The sequence below is a fragment of the Acinonyx jubatus genome, chromosome A2 (assembly GCF_027475565.1).
Source record: "Acinonyx jubatus isolate Ajub_Pintada_27869175 chromosome A2, VMU_Ajub_asm_v1.0, whole genome shotgun sequence".
Classification (NCBI taxonomy): Eukaryota; Metazoa; Chordata; class Mammalia; order Carnivora; family Felidae; genus Acinonyx; species Acinonyx jubatus.
In genome coordinates, this window is record NC_069383.1 from 89,139,004 (window position 1) to 89,153,693 (window position 14,690).

Below are 14,690 nucleotides of genomic sequence, written 5' to 3' on the forward strand. Positions count from 1 at the left end.
GGAATGGTGGCCTGTGCTACATGTGGTAAGATGGTTAACACAGTAAATAAGAAAGCAAGTTAGCACAATAGGGTCCCGGTACCAACTTCCAAGTACTTACCTATGAATTAGGTTCCTTGCCATTGAAGTTATTCTGGGAGGGTTTGACAACTGTTATTGCACATCTTTCTAAGTGCACCTGAGACCACTATAAATGGTAGTCCAGGTCTTCCTGCTGCTTTTGTTGTTGTTTTCTTTTCGTTTTTACATTAAAAAAATGTTTATTTTCGAGAGATAGAGCGTGAGCGGGGGAGGGGCAGAGAGAGGGAAACACAGAATCAGAAGCAGGCTCCAGGCTCTGAGCTGTCTTGAACCCACAAACCTTGAGATCATGACCTGAGCTGAAATCAGCGGACTGAGCCACCCAGGCGCCCTTGTTTTTCTTTTCTACTGTTTCTGCACCTTTTCTCCTGGCACTCAGTTATTGTAGCTCCAAGGTAGTAATCTCGTTACTGGCTTTCTTGATGCTCTACTCTTTGTATTCTCTTTAGTCCATATTTCTAATTTTTTATTCCTGTTTTGTTGAGGCACTTAGGAGTGGGTTGTGGATAGTAAGTAGTGGGTGGGCACCCTGGGGATGGGTTGTGGATAGTAGTGCTTTTTGACTTGGACTTCATATTCACAAAGATTCAATGTTAGATTAGACTCTGGTATTTCCGAATGAGCTATACACCGCCAGATCGGAATGATGTTCACTTTGCGACTTTCTTCATTAACTTTAAAACTTTTAAATACACTCTTAATTTACGAACCCAGTTTTGGCATTTCTTTTTTTTTTTCTTTCTTTCTTTTTGAAGGTCTAAGGAATTAGATTGGCCGGACTCTTTTTCAGCTTCTGAGAAGCTTGATTTTGGGTTTCCTCTTTTCTGCCCCTTCTTGCGTCCTCTCCTGCTTCTTGTTCAAACCTGACATGGAGGGCACAGAAAACCTTTAGTGCTAGAGTCCCCACCTTGAACTTGAGAAATTCTCTTCCTTGGCTATGTGCCACTAGGGGCGCCTGGGTGCATCGGACTTTGGCTCAGGTTATGATCTAGTGGTTCCCAAGTTCAAGCCCCACCTTGGGCTCTGTGCCGGCAGCTCAGAGCCTGGAGCCTGTTTCCGATTCTATGTCTCCCTCTCTGTCTGCCCCTCCCCCACTCGTACTCTGTCTTTCTCTCTCTCTCAAAAACAAATAAATAAATAAACATTAAAAAAAGAAAAGAAAAGATAGAGACCATGTAAGGTGAGCAGAAGAACAATATCTGGTCACTTGTCAGAACTGACTCAGAGGATCTGACCGGGCAAAACAAAGCAGGAGTGAACTCCTGCAGTTACTTTGAGTTACAAATAGCTTAGCACCGCTACTGACAGTTCTCTCAGCTCAGAGGAGCTCCCACTTGCCTGAGGAGCTGGTAGCGGCTGGCAGAGCAAGTGAGATCTGATTAGGCAACCAGATAGCTGTAAAGGTTTTTGATCCTAGAAAAACAAGTGTTTAAACAATAGCATCTCATTGAAGGCATAACTGTCTAAAATCTGGGAAGAATGTTCAGATGACTATCACATTGACTGGCAACACTGGTCATTTTCTGATTTGTTCTTCAAATCTGAGCTAAGACTGAGAAGCTCTGGGCACAACGTGTTCCCCTCTCTACCAGGGCTGTTATGGAAGATAATACTTGTAATGCAAAACTGTCCTATCTGAGGTAGTCATGTTGAGTCCTACCCGTGGTACTATAATTATGGCTGAGTTATTGACATAATTTGTCATTATTTTGCTTTCTCTTTGCTGTTTATAAAATGTGTGCCAGGCTATGATACTTGGAATTTAAGGATGTCAAGAGGAGAGAGGGAATCTGTTTTAGGGAAATCATATGGTTGTCTAACCATAACATTCCTTTGTGTTTGACAATGGTAATACAAAGTTCTGGTCATTTTATTGGGAAGATGAGGCTTTGCAACTCATTCTCAACCCATATTTGTCTCAACCCATATCCTGAAAAGATAGTGTTTATGACTGATGAGTTCAAAACCTGAATTTTGCCAACAAACAGTTCTATTCACTGATGGATTTAACAATCATTTCAGAAAAATGTAAAAACCACTGTAAGTTTATTTAAATTGTGCGATAGATTAACTCAGTGGGCCTAGTAAATTAATCTCAAAATAATTAAACTGAAGTATTTTTAAATTTAATTTTTTATTTGTTTTTAAAGTGTATTTATTTGAGAGAGAGAGAGAGTACACGAGTGGGGAAGAGGCAGAGAGAGAGAGGGACAGAATCCTAAGCAGTCTCCACACTGTCAGCACAGAGCCCAATGTGGGGCGTGATCACACAAATCGTGATCACAAATGACCTGAGACGAAATCAAGAGTCAGATGCTTAACCAACTAAGCCACCCAGATGCCCCTTAAATTTTAATTTTTTTTTCATGTTTTTATTTATTTTTGAGAGAGAGGGAGACAGAGCATGAGTGGGGGAGGGACAGAGAGAAAGACACAGAATCCAAAGCAGGCTCCAGGATCTAAGCTGTCAGCACAGAGCCTGACGCGGGGTTGAAACCCATAAACCGTGAGATCATGACGTGGCCGAAGTCAGACACTTAACTGACTGAGCTACCCAGGTACCCTGAACTTTTAAAATAATTTTAGAGGCACGTGGGTGGCTCAGTCAGGTGAACGTCCGACTTTGGCTCAGGTTGTGATCTCATGGTTCATGAGTTCGAGCCCCACATCAGGCTCACTGCTGTCAGTGCAGAGCATACTTCAGATCTTCTGTCCCCCTGTCCCTCTGCCCCTCCCCTGCATGCATGCACGCACTCTCTCTCAAAAATAAATAAAACATTTAAAAATAAATAAAATAATTTTAGATTTACAGAAAAGTTGCAAAGTAGAGTCCCTATTTATACTTCACCCAGTTTTCCCAGTGTTAACATCTTCTATAACCAAGAGATATGCATCAAAACAAGGATATTAACATTGGTATATTTCTATTAACTAAACTGCAGAATTTTTCAAACCTCACCAGTTGTCCACTAATGTCTTTTTACTACTTCAGGATCCAATCTAGGGTACCACATTTAATTTAATGAGATCTTTTTGGAAAGGGTGTTCAGGAGTGGAGGGAAATGAATAAGGCAAAATCATTTTCCATTCTGTTGAAAACTGAACAAAATGCACGAGGATTCAGTATATGCAAATTACTTTGACCTCAGTGGTCTGCTGCTCAATGGCTACCTGGGTGTCAGCACCTGCCTTACCTGGGTTGGCTCCCTTAGGTCTTAGTGTCCCAACTGGTGGCAGTGACCCACAGTGGCATATGGTCGATCCCGTTGAATATGGTGTCTGCTCTCATAGTCCTGGGCTCAATGCCACCCGTTGCACTAAATGCAAGTTTCTGGAGAGCAAGGGAGCAGAGCCGTCTTGCTGCTCTACAGTCCATTAGAGCTGCGATTACAATACAGTGGTTAACAGCAGGACTGTGTTGTCAGACTCCTAGGCTTAAACCCTGACTCTGCTTTGTCACTTTCGGCAAGGGGTTGAACCCTCCTAACTCATTTCCATTTTGCAGAGAGGAAGTGAGAGTTGTAGTGAGGTTTAAATTTTCTAATTTTCAGAGATTATATGGAAGAGTGCCTGGTACAGAGTCATTACTTACTAAATGTTACCTGTTATGATCACAGTGTTCCAGAAACCATGGGTAACAGTCTCCCAATTGGGTGGCTTGAGAAACAACCAAGACTCAATGCTAGAGCCAAAGTCATTTAAGGAGATCAAACTTTTATTTATTGACTAGAAGAGGATGAGAGGTCTAAAGAAGACCATTCCATGGATAAAAGGAAAGAAATATGAAACTTGGGAATAGAATTGTAGAAAGCAAAGAAAATGACATTTTTCACTACTGCGGATCCCATGGGGTGGAGATCATGCTGATCCTCTTTGTGAGGGCCCGACTTTAATCTCTTTGTGGCTGAAGTGGGCACAGACCTTATCACCATTTTAAGCCTAGCTCATGTTTAAGCAATGAATAAGCAGGAGAAATGTTCTAACTTGTAGAGGTGAATTTTACAATAATAATCACAAGGACTTCCATTAGGTCTCTAAAGAGAAAAGGCTTATTGCGTAATAGCTTTTATAACATAACTTGGAACTTGCATAGTGTTTGGCATTTCTCAGAGGCCTTTCATGCTCCCTTTCTTCATGTGACTCTTGAGCTAAAGGAGGGTGTAGGAATTACGATCCACATTTTGTTGAGACAGAAGCTCAGAGCGACGAGAGCGTATCAGAAAAGGCTTCATCGCGAAAATGACACGGCACTGAAGCTTGAGAGATGTGGAGGGGGTTCTCCAGGTGGATGGGAGGGGCGTCCAGGTAGAAGGGCAGCAGAAGGTAGGGAATAGTGTTAGAGGAGAGGGGAGTTCTTCTGTGGGACCAAATACCTAAAGAGATCTGATGCTTTGACTGAGGAGAGCAATGTAGAGGCAGGCCTTTATATGCCAGGCTAGGATTTTGGACTTTATTCTCTGGCAGTGAGTTGCTTTGAGGCAAGAAGAATAACATGATCAGGTTTCAGTTTAGGAATACCACTCTGGCAATAGTATAAAAGATAAACTCAAAAGATATTTAGTGGATAGGTTCAAGATAGCTATTTTTTTAATATTTTTTAATTTTATTTATTTTGAGAGAGAGAGACAGAGCGCACATGCGAGTGGGGGAGGGACAGAGAGAGAGAGAGAGAGAGAGAGAGAGAGAACCCCAAGCAGGCTCCTTACTGCCAGTGAAGAGCCCCACACAGGGCTTGAACTCATGAAACTCTGAGATCATGACCTGAGCTGAAAGTCGTACGCTTAACCAACTGAGCCACCCAGGCACCCCTCAAGATAGCTGACATTTTCTAAACCTTGGGGCATGAGATCCCAGGTCCCAGATGGGTGACAACGAGAAGTAGGCAGCCAGGTTAGCGCCAGCAGCACAATACTGCCTGCAACAAAACATAAGATTCAGGTGCAGAAACCTCTTGTTCCTCCTCTGGCGTTATCAGATCTAGAAATTTTCCTGAAGCATTACCATTTAATTTCCTTTTGGTTACCTCTGTGTAATGGGAGTACAGTATTTGTATAGCATCAACTGAAATATGTTAATTAACATCAATGGAGTACTTCCAACAACAAATCAGGACTTGGGAATGAAGACAAATGTGAAGATGTCATAGGCTGGTCCCAGAATCATATCCAGGATAGAGAGTTCAGCAGGCTGCCTAAGATATGTAGCAGGGTGGATATGGAGATTTAAAAAAAATTTTTTTAACATTTTATTTATTTTTGAGACAGGGAGAGACAGAGCATGAACGGGGGAGGGTCAGAGAGAGGGAGACACAGAATCTGAAACAGGCTCCAGGCTCTGAGCTGTCAGCACAGAGTCCGACGTGGGGCTCGAACTCACGGACCGCGAGATCATGACCTGAGCCGAAGTCGGCCGCTTAACCCACTGAGCCACCCAGGCGCCCTGATATGGAGATTTTAGAATCCAATTTTTAGCCGCTTCTATCATAAGTGATTATTCAAAGGACTTCTACATTTTATCGTCTCCCTGGAAAGTAGAGTCCCCCAAAGATTTATACAGAGATTTCAAGTTTAATATTGTATTATACCCAGGGATCTCTCATGAAATCTGGTAAGAAACAAAACAAAATGTCCACTAGTTCTGTATGGATGGTTTGTTTATTCTGTTTGCAAGTGCAGAGAACTGACTTCCTGCCGGGGAGAGAACATGGTGTGATAGATCTGGGACAGTAAACTGAGTGGGTGAAGTTCTTTGTTCTTAGCATGCTGGTTGGGATAGCTCCGGGACCTGAATTTTCTGTATCTAACAGGAAACCCAAAGAAATGTCCTTCCCTCCTGATTCTGGCCCTGTGGATTTGTGTCAGGGCCTCCATGTTCTTCTGAGTGACCTTGTAACATTTATTAAGAGAGAACAGGTTACCACAGGTGACCACTTTCAAAGCTGACCAGTCGTATGTTCAGGAAGCCTGTAATCTTATCAACAACAAAAATCCATTTTCTAACATGATGTGAAGACAGTAAGTAAAGAAATGCCTGAGTGGGAGCTGGCCAGGGAAATTCTGATGCTAACGAAATTTTGGCAATGGAAGTTTGTTTACAATTCTCTTGGAGGCAGAAGAAAGTAGTTTATACAGTAACTTCGTTTCTAGAAAGTTAACTGTAAATGTAATTTTTGCAAATGGAATTTTATTTTAAATATACTTCAGGAGTTAGCCATTTAAAGGATTCTTTTGGAGAACCTCCTTGTGATCATTCTTTATACTTCATAGTTTTGTATTTTTTACTCTTTGCCCATACCATTTTTTTTTTAAAGCAACAATCATTTGTAATTTTCTTTTCTTTCTTAAAGAGAGGCCAGGTTTCAGTGAGGAAGGACCCATTTAAAAACTTTTTTTCTTTTAAGTTTATTCATTTCTTTTGGGAGAGAGAGAGAGAGAGAGAGAGAGAGAGAGAGAGAGGGAGAAAACAAGCAGGGGAGGGGCAGAGAGAGAGAGGGAGAGAGAGAATCCTAAGCAGGGTCTGTGCTGCCCCTGTAATTTTCTTACAAGCTAAATAAATTGGTTTTTCCTTTCTGAAACAATTCTTTGATTATTTTTGTTTGTTTTGTTTTTTAGATAAAAGCAAGGTTTTGTTTGTGTTTAAACTCCTCTGCTTTCTTATTTCTCAATTTTTTTTCATTTCCTAGAATGACCGTATGGTAAGAAGTTTAAAGATTTATCTATTTTGATTTTTTAAAATATTTTTATTTAATAAATTTTTTTTAGTGTTTTTTAGTGTTTTGAGAGAGAGACAGAGTGTGCGCAGGAGAGGGGCAGAGAGAGGAAGACACAGAATCTGAAGCAGGCTCCAGACTCTGAGCTGTCAGCACAGAGCCTGACGTGGGGCTTTAACTCACGAACCTCAAGATCATGACCTGAGCCAAAGTCGGATGCTTAATCGACTGAGCCACCCAGGTGCCCCAGTTTTGATTTTTTTTTTATCAAGGCAAAACCCTGAGAGAAAGAGGAAAGCCCCAACTACCCTACTACCCGCCCATGGAAATATATATACATCCTACTGCACTGTCACAGGAATCCTGAAATGCCATCATAATACTTTATCTTAATAAAGCTTCACATTTTATTTTTTAAAGACTTTATTTATTTACTTATTTTTAAGTTTATTTATTTATTTATTTATTTATTTATTTATTGAGAAAAGAGAGAGAGCACGTGAGCAGGGAAGGGGCACAGAGAGAGTGGGAGAGAGAGAATCCCAAGCAGGCTCTGCTGTGTCGGCACAGAGCCCCATGTGGGGCTCGAACTCAGGAACCATGAGATCAGGACCTGAACTGAAACCAAGAGTCAGACACGTAACTGACTGAGCCACCCAATCATTTCTAAAGATTTTAAGTAATCCCTATACCCAACATGGGGTTCGAAGTCTCCACTGACTGAGCCAGCCAGGTGCCCCTCCTGCTTCACATTTTAAAATACAAACACCCTGGAGAATTATTGCATTAAGTGGTCTATTACAGCATAACATTTTAATGGAAAATTATCTGATTATTTTTCTCCTGGCAGTGAGAAAAATGGGAATTTTAATGGGAGCATAGGAAAAAAAGGGTAATCTTAGAATCTGGGGCACCATCCTAGAAAGACAGGCTTAACTAAAGGAAAAAGTTCTAAGCTGCCAAGAAGTTGCAGAAGGGATACAAGTGCCTGGGAAGTATGCTGGAGAAGCTGTTCAGTACTAAAGAAAAGGCAAATGGAAAGCAGAATTAAAGTAAACTTGGATTCCCGCACAATTTAATTTAAGGAAGACTGGATTTTCTTAGCACATTTGATTTCAGTAGTTGCCAACCATTTGAGAAGAAAGAGAGACATGAAAAGAGACCTATTCCTTCCAATATTTATTGATCACCCATATGGACCAGGCATTTGCTAAGTCCTAATCATACAAAGTGGAACCAGATATTTTTGTCCTCTGAGAATGTATATTCTGAAAGGAAAGATAGGCCTGAAGCAAAGCAAAACAGAACAAAAAAAGGAAAGTATGTTTTCAAGGTGTGATATGTGCAACAAAGCACACAAAACACACACTTTTTAGATTTGTTGTCTTCCACTCTGCAATTTGACTACTTTGCAAAATCTGTGGTAAAATGGAGATAGGTTGGCAATGACTACAGTCTTCATAATTTATGTAATCAACTACCATTGACTTAGGTCCTATGTAAAACATCCTGCATAGGATTTCTAGGGATAATCTGATGGCACTCTCAGAACCCTTTGAAATTCTGTAGACTCAACATTTTAAGCACCAAGAGGCTCCTCAAAACCGATTCTAATAATTAAGTAGGTGAGGTGGACTGCTGTCTGTGAGGTTTGATTTTAAGATTTATTTTCTGTTTGCTATCCCCACCCTGGCACAATGCCCATCCTTCAGCTGCATTTCCGGAAATTCCAGGGTTGAGCATTCTAATAGACTGGCTTAACAAGAAAAAAGGGAGAAGTGATTCATTATGGAGCTGCTGGTTTTAAGGAGAGGAAGAAGGAATATCCCCAGAGCCCCAGAAGAAGAAAACTGACCAAAAATGCTCCATGTAGGAAGAGTGACTGAAAATGCTCCAGATCAGTAACCCAGGTAAACAGAAGAGTGGAGTACAGGGCAGAGGGGAGGAGCCACTTGAGGTCCCTGCTTGCTCAGTTGTGAGAGGGGACTATAAAACTACACTATGCTAGACTACATGCTCCGTCCTAAACATTCTTTAATGCATGTGATTACTAAAGCCACTACAAGTAGAAATCAGATAGGTGACTTATGTTATTTCTCCATGACACGGATCATTGTGCTATAGTTGAGAGAATACTGAGGGACAATGTAAAATATATTTTTGCCTTGTCCCTCACTAGTGAAAGAGGTAATAAGAGGAATATGAACTAGAGTAATCAAGTAAAACTGCTGTCTTCTTGAGCCTTTTCATGGGCACACATTTTTATTTTTTCTGCCCAGCATCCTTTTGGGGGCACACATCCCCCACCCTCTGGTCAGATGGTTTGGCCCAAGGATGGGTATGTGATCCAGGCTCAGGCTCAGTCAATCAGAGCATTTTATCTTTCTCGTCAAAGGGATTAGCTTCTGGAAGAGTATATGATATGAGTTGGGCCAGCCAGAAGTCTCTCATTATTTACCAGCTATCCAGAAAAATACCCTTTTTCCAGAATCATAGGCTCTAGGAACCCTGGAGGTCTGAGGCAGCCAGAGTCCATCCGGCTGACACATGGAGTCAACCTGAAGATGAACAGTGGATATAGGGAGTGAGGGCAGAGAGGTCCTAACCTACACTATGTCCATTCTAAGAGATCCTTGTGTGGGTGAAGTGGAGGAGAAGAGCAGGTTTCCAATCAGTCTCCAAGAATGGGGTAGTCAGGCCTCTGACTTACCATGGAACCAGGTGTCCTTGTCAGGAGGGGACAGTTTCTCCCAGGAAATTTATGGTGGAAGGGGTTGATGATAGCAAATAACCAGGTGGGACTATTTGAAATTATTTGCCTTTGGGTAACTTCAGGTTTAGTGTATACCTGCCCACTCTCTCTGAAGACTTCCTGTTGCTCCCCACCCCCATTACTTTCTGTCAATCTGAGTTACCATTTGCCTAGGGAGAAAGGGTGAGGAAGAAATAGGAAGACTGAGATAGCATCCCAACATAACTAGTCTTCTTGTCTTTCTCCCACATCAGACTTTAGAATGTTTATCTATCTTATTTTATTCATTTTAAAGAGACAGAGGGAGAGAAAGAGGAAGGGAGAGAGAATGAGTTGGGGGGGGGGGGCAGAGAGCAAGGGATACAGAGGAGATGCAGGACTCGAACTCACGAACTGTGAGATCAGGACCTGAGCCGAAGTCTGACACTTAACCAGCTGAGCCACCCAGGTGCCCAAACTTTAGAATGTTTGAAGGCAGGGCTGTCTCCCAGTACTGGATCGTCAAGGTCTCATGCAGCCCGAGAACTTAGTAAGCATGTCAGTGAAGCGCTGACTGAGTGAATCTGGAAGGGCCTACAGAGATAGAGGCCCTCTAATATTCAGCCTGAGAAAGTCACTGCTTTGGATGAAAATCACTGCCTCTCCAAGCATCCTCTTAAAAAATCAAATACTCAGAGGAAACATAAGGTACTTCCCTGCCGACCAGCAATTCTCAGTTTTGGCAGCTGTCAGAACTAGGGGGAACTACAAACATTGGATTTTAGAGTATTTTTTCTGAGTATGATAGAAAGGGCACAGATTTGGTTAACTAATTTGGAAAACAGTTTGGCATATCTCCTAAAGTTGAACATTTGTATACATATGATCCAACAATTCATTCTGAGGGATGGACCCAAGGGAAACTCATGCAGATATACAACAGGAGATGTGTGCCAGAATGTTCATAACTTCACTAATCACAACCTGGAGACAGCTCAACAGGTTGAGCTGACAACCTGTGACAACCTGGAGACAGCTCAAATGCCCATCAACAGGAGAGTGGGTGGATGAATTGTAACATATTCACACAACTGAATATTACACGGCATTAAAAACAACTGAACGAAGCTAACTCACAACACTGTGGATAAATCCTAGCAATGAAACAAGAAAACATTAAGTGAAGAAAGCAAATGTCCTAAAAGTATACAATATCATATAATTCTTATAGAGTTCTATAGAATTCATATAATTATTATAGAAAACAACTAATATAAGAATATACTTTATAGAAATATTTATAGATGCAATAAAACTGCACATTTTAAAAAAGCAAAGGAAGTGTAGATGATGGTTGTATGGGGACAGGGGGAGAATGAGAGGGGGACCACATGGTTAGATGAAGGTTATGTCAAGAGTTTAGCTTTTGTTTTGGATGGTAGGCTTGCAGGTACTTATCACATTATTAAGAATGTCAAAATAAATAAGTCAAGACAAAACTGGAAAGCCTGGGTTTCAGGCTTGCTTTACTTACAAAGTGCAATCTCTGAGCAGTGATGGTGAGAGTAAAGTGAAGGGAGGTAGGAAGGTGGGGAGTAATGCAGCGGGGTGGCCTTAGCATGGCTCCACAAAGGGCTCTGAAGACACAGGGCTGGTAAGTCGGCAGGTGTGTCTGTTTAGCCACATGGGAACGTCCTTCAGGGAGGATGTTGAGAGAGACTGTGCCTTGGAGGAGTCGTTGGAAGGGAGGAAGTGAAGAAAACTGTCAGACTAGGTCTCTCCAATGAGAAGATAACTACTGGGCACCACTTCTGGGTTGCTTCTCTGGCCCCTTTTGGTATCAGGGAAACCAGATTTCACAGCCCGTGTTTGGTGGGAGAAGCCAAAATGTCAGGGTATGTGGCATGTTGGCTGAGCTACCCAACAGCAGCAAGGGGAAGGTCCTGATTCTCCCAGCAAGACTCTAGTTGGCCCCAGCTGGAGTAAGTTCTTGGGTTGTAGAGGCCACCGAGCCAGACAGAGCCTGTGGCTGAGGGTCCAGGCCAGTGTGGCACCAAGGGAATCTAAGAGGATTATAACATGTCTCCTGTATGAACAGGGGCTTGGGAGGTCAGACCCTCCCAAGGGCTTTGAACCCCTGTGTGAATTTGGATAAATTTCTTAATTTCCCTAGAGCCGCATATGGAATGTGGGCATGTTGAAAACCACCTCCATGCATTGTGAGGATTCGAAAGAGATAATGTATGTAAGGCAATCAGCAGTTGTTGGCAGGTAAGAAGTCCTCAAAAAATGGAATTCTCGTTGGTGCTCCTGCATGCCATGAAGCATATGTGAAACAGTCCTGGATGAGGGAGCAGGCCTGGCTTCATTGTCCTTCTCTTCTCTTCATCCTACCTCACCTTTTTCCTGACTCTGGGCAGCCCAAGGGCACTGGGCGCCTGTGTTAGAAGATGAAAGAGAGAAGACAATGTTGATAGTCCTGGACTGTACCTCTCCTCTGTGTTCTTGGCTTGTAAAGCCACTGGGTTTAAAGAGGCACCCTGAACAAAGATGGCTGATTCAAGCAGGCAAATAATTTGTCACCTCCTTGAAATGATATTCTTCAAATATTTGTCTAATATTCACTTCGGTTGGGGGCAGAGCTGGCCCCAGCACAGCAAAGGAAAATTTTTACTAGTGTGTCAGGAGTTGGGCATGGGGACCTGAGGTCAACGATTCAGATTTCCATTCGTTTTGGGCAAGTTTTAGCCCCTTTATGACTTACTACCTGTCGACCTGGTCATTCTTTTACGAGTCTGGAGCCCCTCAAAGGGTAACTAGACCTCTTGGGAGCTGATGTCATCTTAATCAGGATCCCCTTTCTTTTTGGTCATTTAAGAAGATCCATTTCCCGGTTTGCCTGCCTTATACAATTACCTGCCAGCGCCTTTCATAACACCTCCATAGGCTCTTGCACTTGAATACTTGCCAAGGACTAAAATAAATGCACACTGCTATCTTGGCTGGTGAAATGTAGTATTGCATAAGTGGAGCTTTTGATTTGGTAGATTTGAATGAGTGACTTAAAGTTTTCCTTTCTTGCTCTTAATTTGTTGTCTAATTTGGAGATAAAAATGAAGTTATATGGGGATTGGAAAAAAGCTCTCAAAAGGGGCACTCCTTATCGTTAATGCATATTGTACACATACCCCAACTCCAAGACATTCCTCCTCAGAGCCTTTTCGAGGACAGAGAACACTCCTAATGGCTGGATTGCCCCTCTTCCCTTTGAGTTAACCACGTGGCCTCCACAAACATGTAAAAAATTTTGGAGGAGTGGCCCTCCTGTGCATTCTTTGCAAATTTTCTTCATCCAGCTCATTTCCCATGTCCACAGATCCGGTTGGCCCTAATTGCTTTCTAGTGGCCAGTGGGCAAAGAGGTAGGAAGTCCTCTAAGGACTCCATACCACCCACTGCAAGTATTACTGGAGCCATAATGTCCTGCCTGCTCCCATCACACCCCTTGGGCCCCCCAAGAGCAAAGCCTGGAATTCTACTACTGGAATCTCTTTCCTTTGGCTAAATTTTGAATGTTCCTAAAGGAACACTGCCCTGGAGGACCAGCATTTTAAGGTGTCCTAAGTCATTTGTATCTTTTTTTTAAAAGGTTTATTTATTTTTGAGAGAGAAAGTGCAAGTGGGGGAGGGTCAGAGAGAGGGGAGGGACAGAAGATCTGAAGCGGGCTCTGCTCTGATAGCAGAGGGTATGATGCGGGCCCAAACTCATGGATCCTGACCTGAGCTGAAGTCAGATGCTCAACTGACTGAGCCCCCCAGGTGCCATAGTCATCTCTATCTTTAATGTGAATGGGGAGCATCTTGGGTCAGTGGAGGCTCTGAAGACAGCTGGCAGATGGGGGAGGAAGAGAGTATGTAATTAGGTAGCTCAGGACCCAGAGAGAGCCTCCACTTTGATAGGAGCCATCCAAGGGCCTGCTTACAGGTAGCTAGTAACAATCTGACATTAAATTCCCTTTCTTGTGCTGGCATAGGTGCTCCCTGCCTTTAACTTTCAAATTAGAAATGTTTATGATAGCAATGGAAACTTGTGTCGGTTAGCAAAGTCAGCGGAAATTGGAAAACCCCTAAAAAATACCAGGGAAGTGTCACCCAAAACCCAACATATTATTTAAAAAGTTAGACACACACACACACACACACACACACACACACACACACACACACACAAAACCATGATAGCCAAGAAAAAAGGCTCCTTGAAGAAAGAAACATAATTATGGCATTTTCTGCCCTCTCTCTTTTTGCCCTGTGATATTAGGCCATCTTTTATGAAGGTCATCATTTATGAAAATCAACAACTTTAACTAATTGTTAGGATATCTTCTGAGGTGATGGGAGATAATATGGTAAATAAACACTAGGAAGTTGCTGAATTAAAGGAGGGGATCATTCCAGAACTATTAGCCCAGCACTGCTGCCCGCTTTTGATCAGATCCCTCACTCTCTGTGGGGCTCACCCTTTGCCTAGACTTTATTGAGTTGTTGGATTAGAGGCATGAGAGTCAAGTCTCATTTTGTTCCATTTCTAATCTTAGAGAAGACGTTTATTCCTTTTATCAGTTTTCAGGACAAGAAAATGTTGAGAATTGGGTGTGAGTCGTAATTACTAATATTATATGGTTCTTTGAGCTTGCACGCACATTTATACATTTATGTGCATTGTTGCATTTAGTCCTTGTAACCACTCTGTGAAGTCGGCATCATGGTTATATTATTATTGCCACAATTTTGCACCTGGGGAAACTGAAGCTTGAAGACATGCTGCTACTGGTCTAAAATCATAGAGGAAGGGATGGCTCTATACTCAGGTTTTCTCCCCCAGGTCCCGTTGCTCCACAGTTGACATTGATTCTGAGGAGATATCAGTGGTCCACCACACTCCTCACTCTTAACTTTATTAATAATAACAGTGGCAGTTGTGACTGCCTTCTGGGATGGTCAGATGATGCCACCAGGTACATCTCATTTAGTCCTTATGCCAATCCTATGATGTAGGTTTTATAAGTAAACTTATTTTACACTTGAGTAAACTGAGGCTCAGAGAGGTTAGGTATGATATCTCAGGTGCATAGCTAGAAAGTGATAGAGACAGGATTCAAATTAAGGC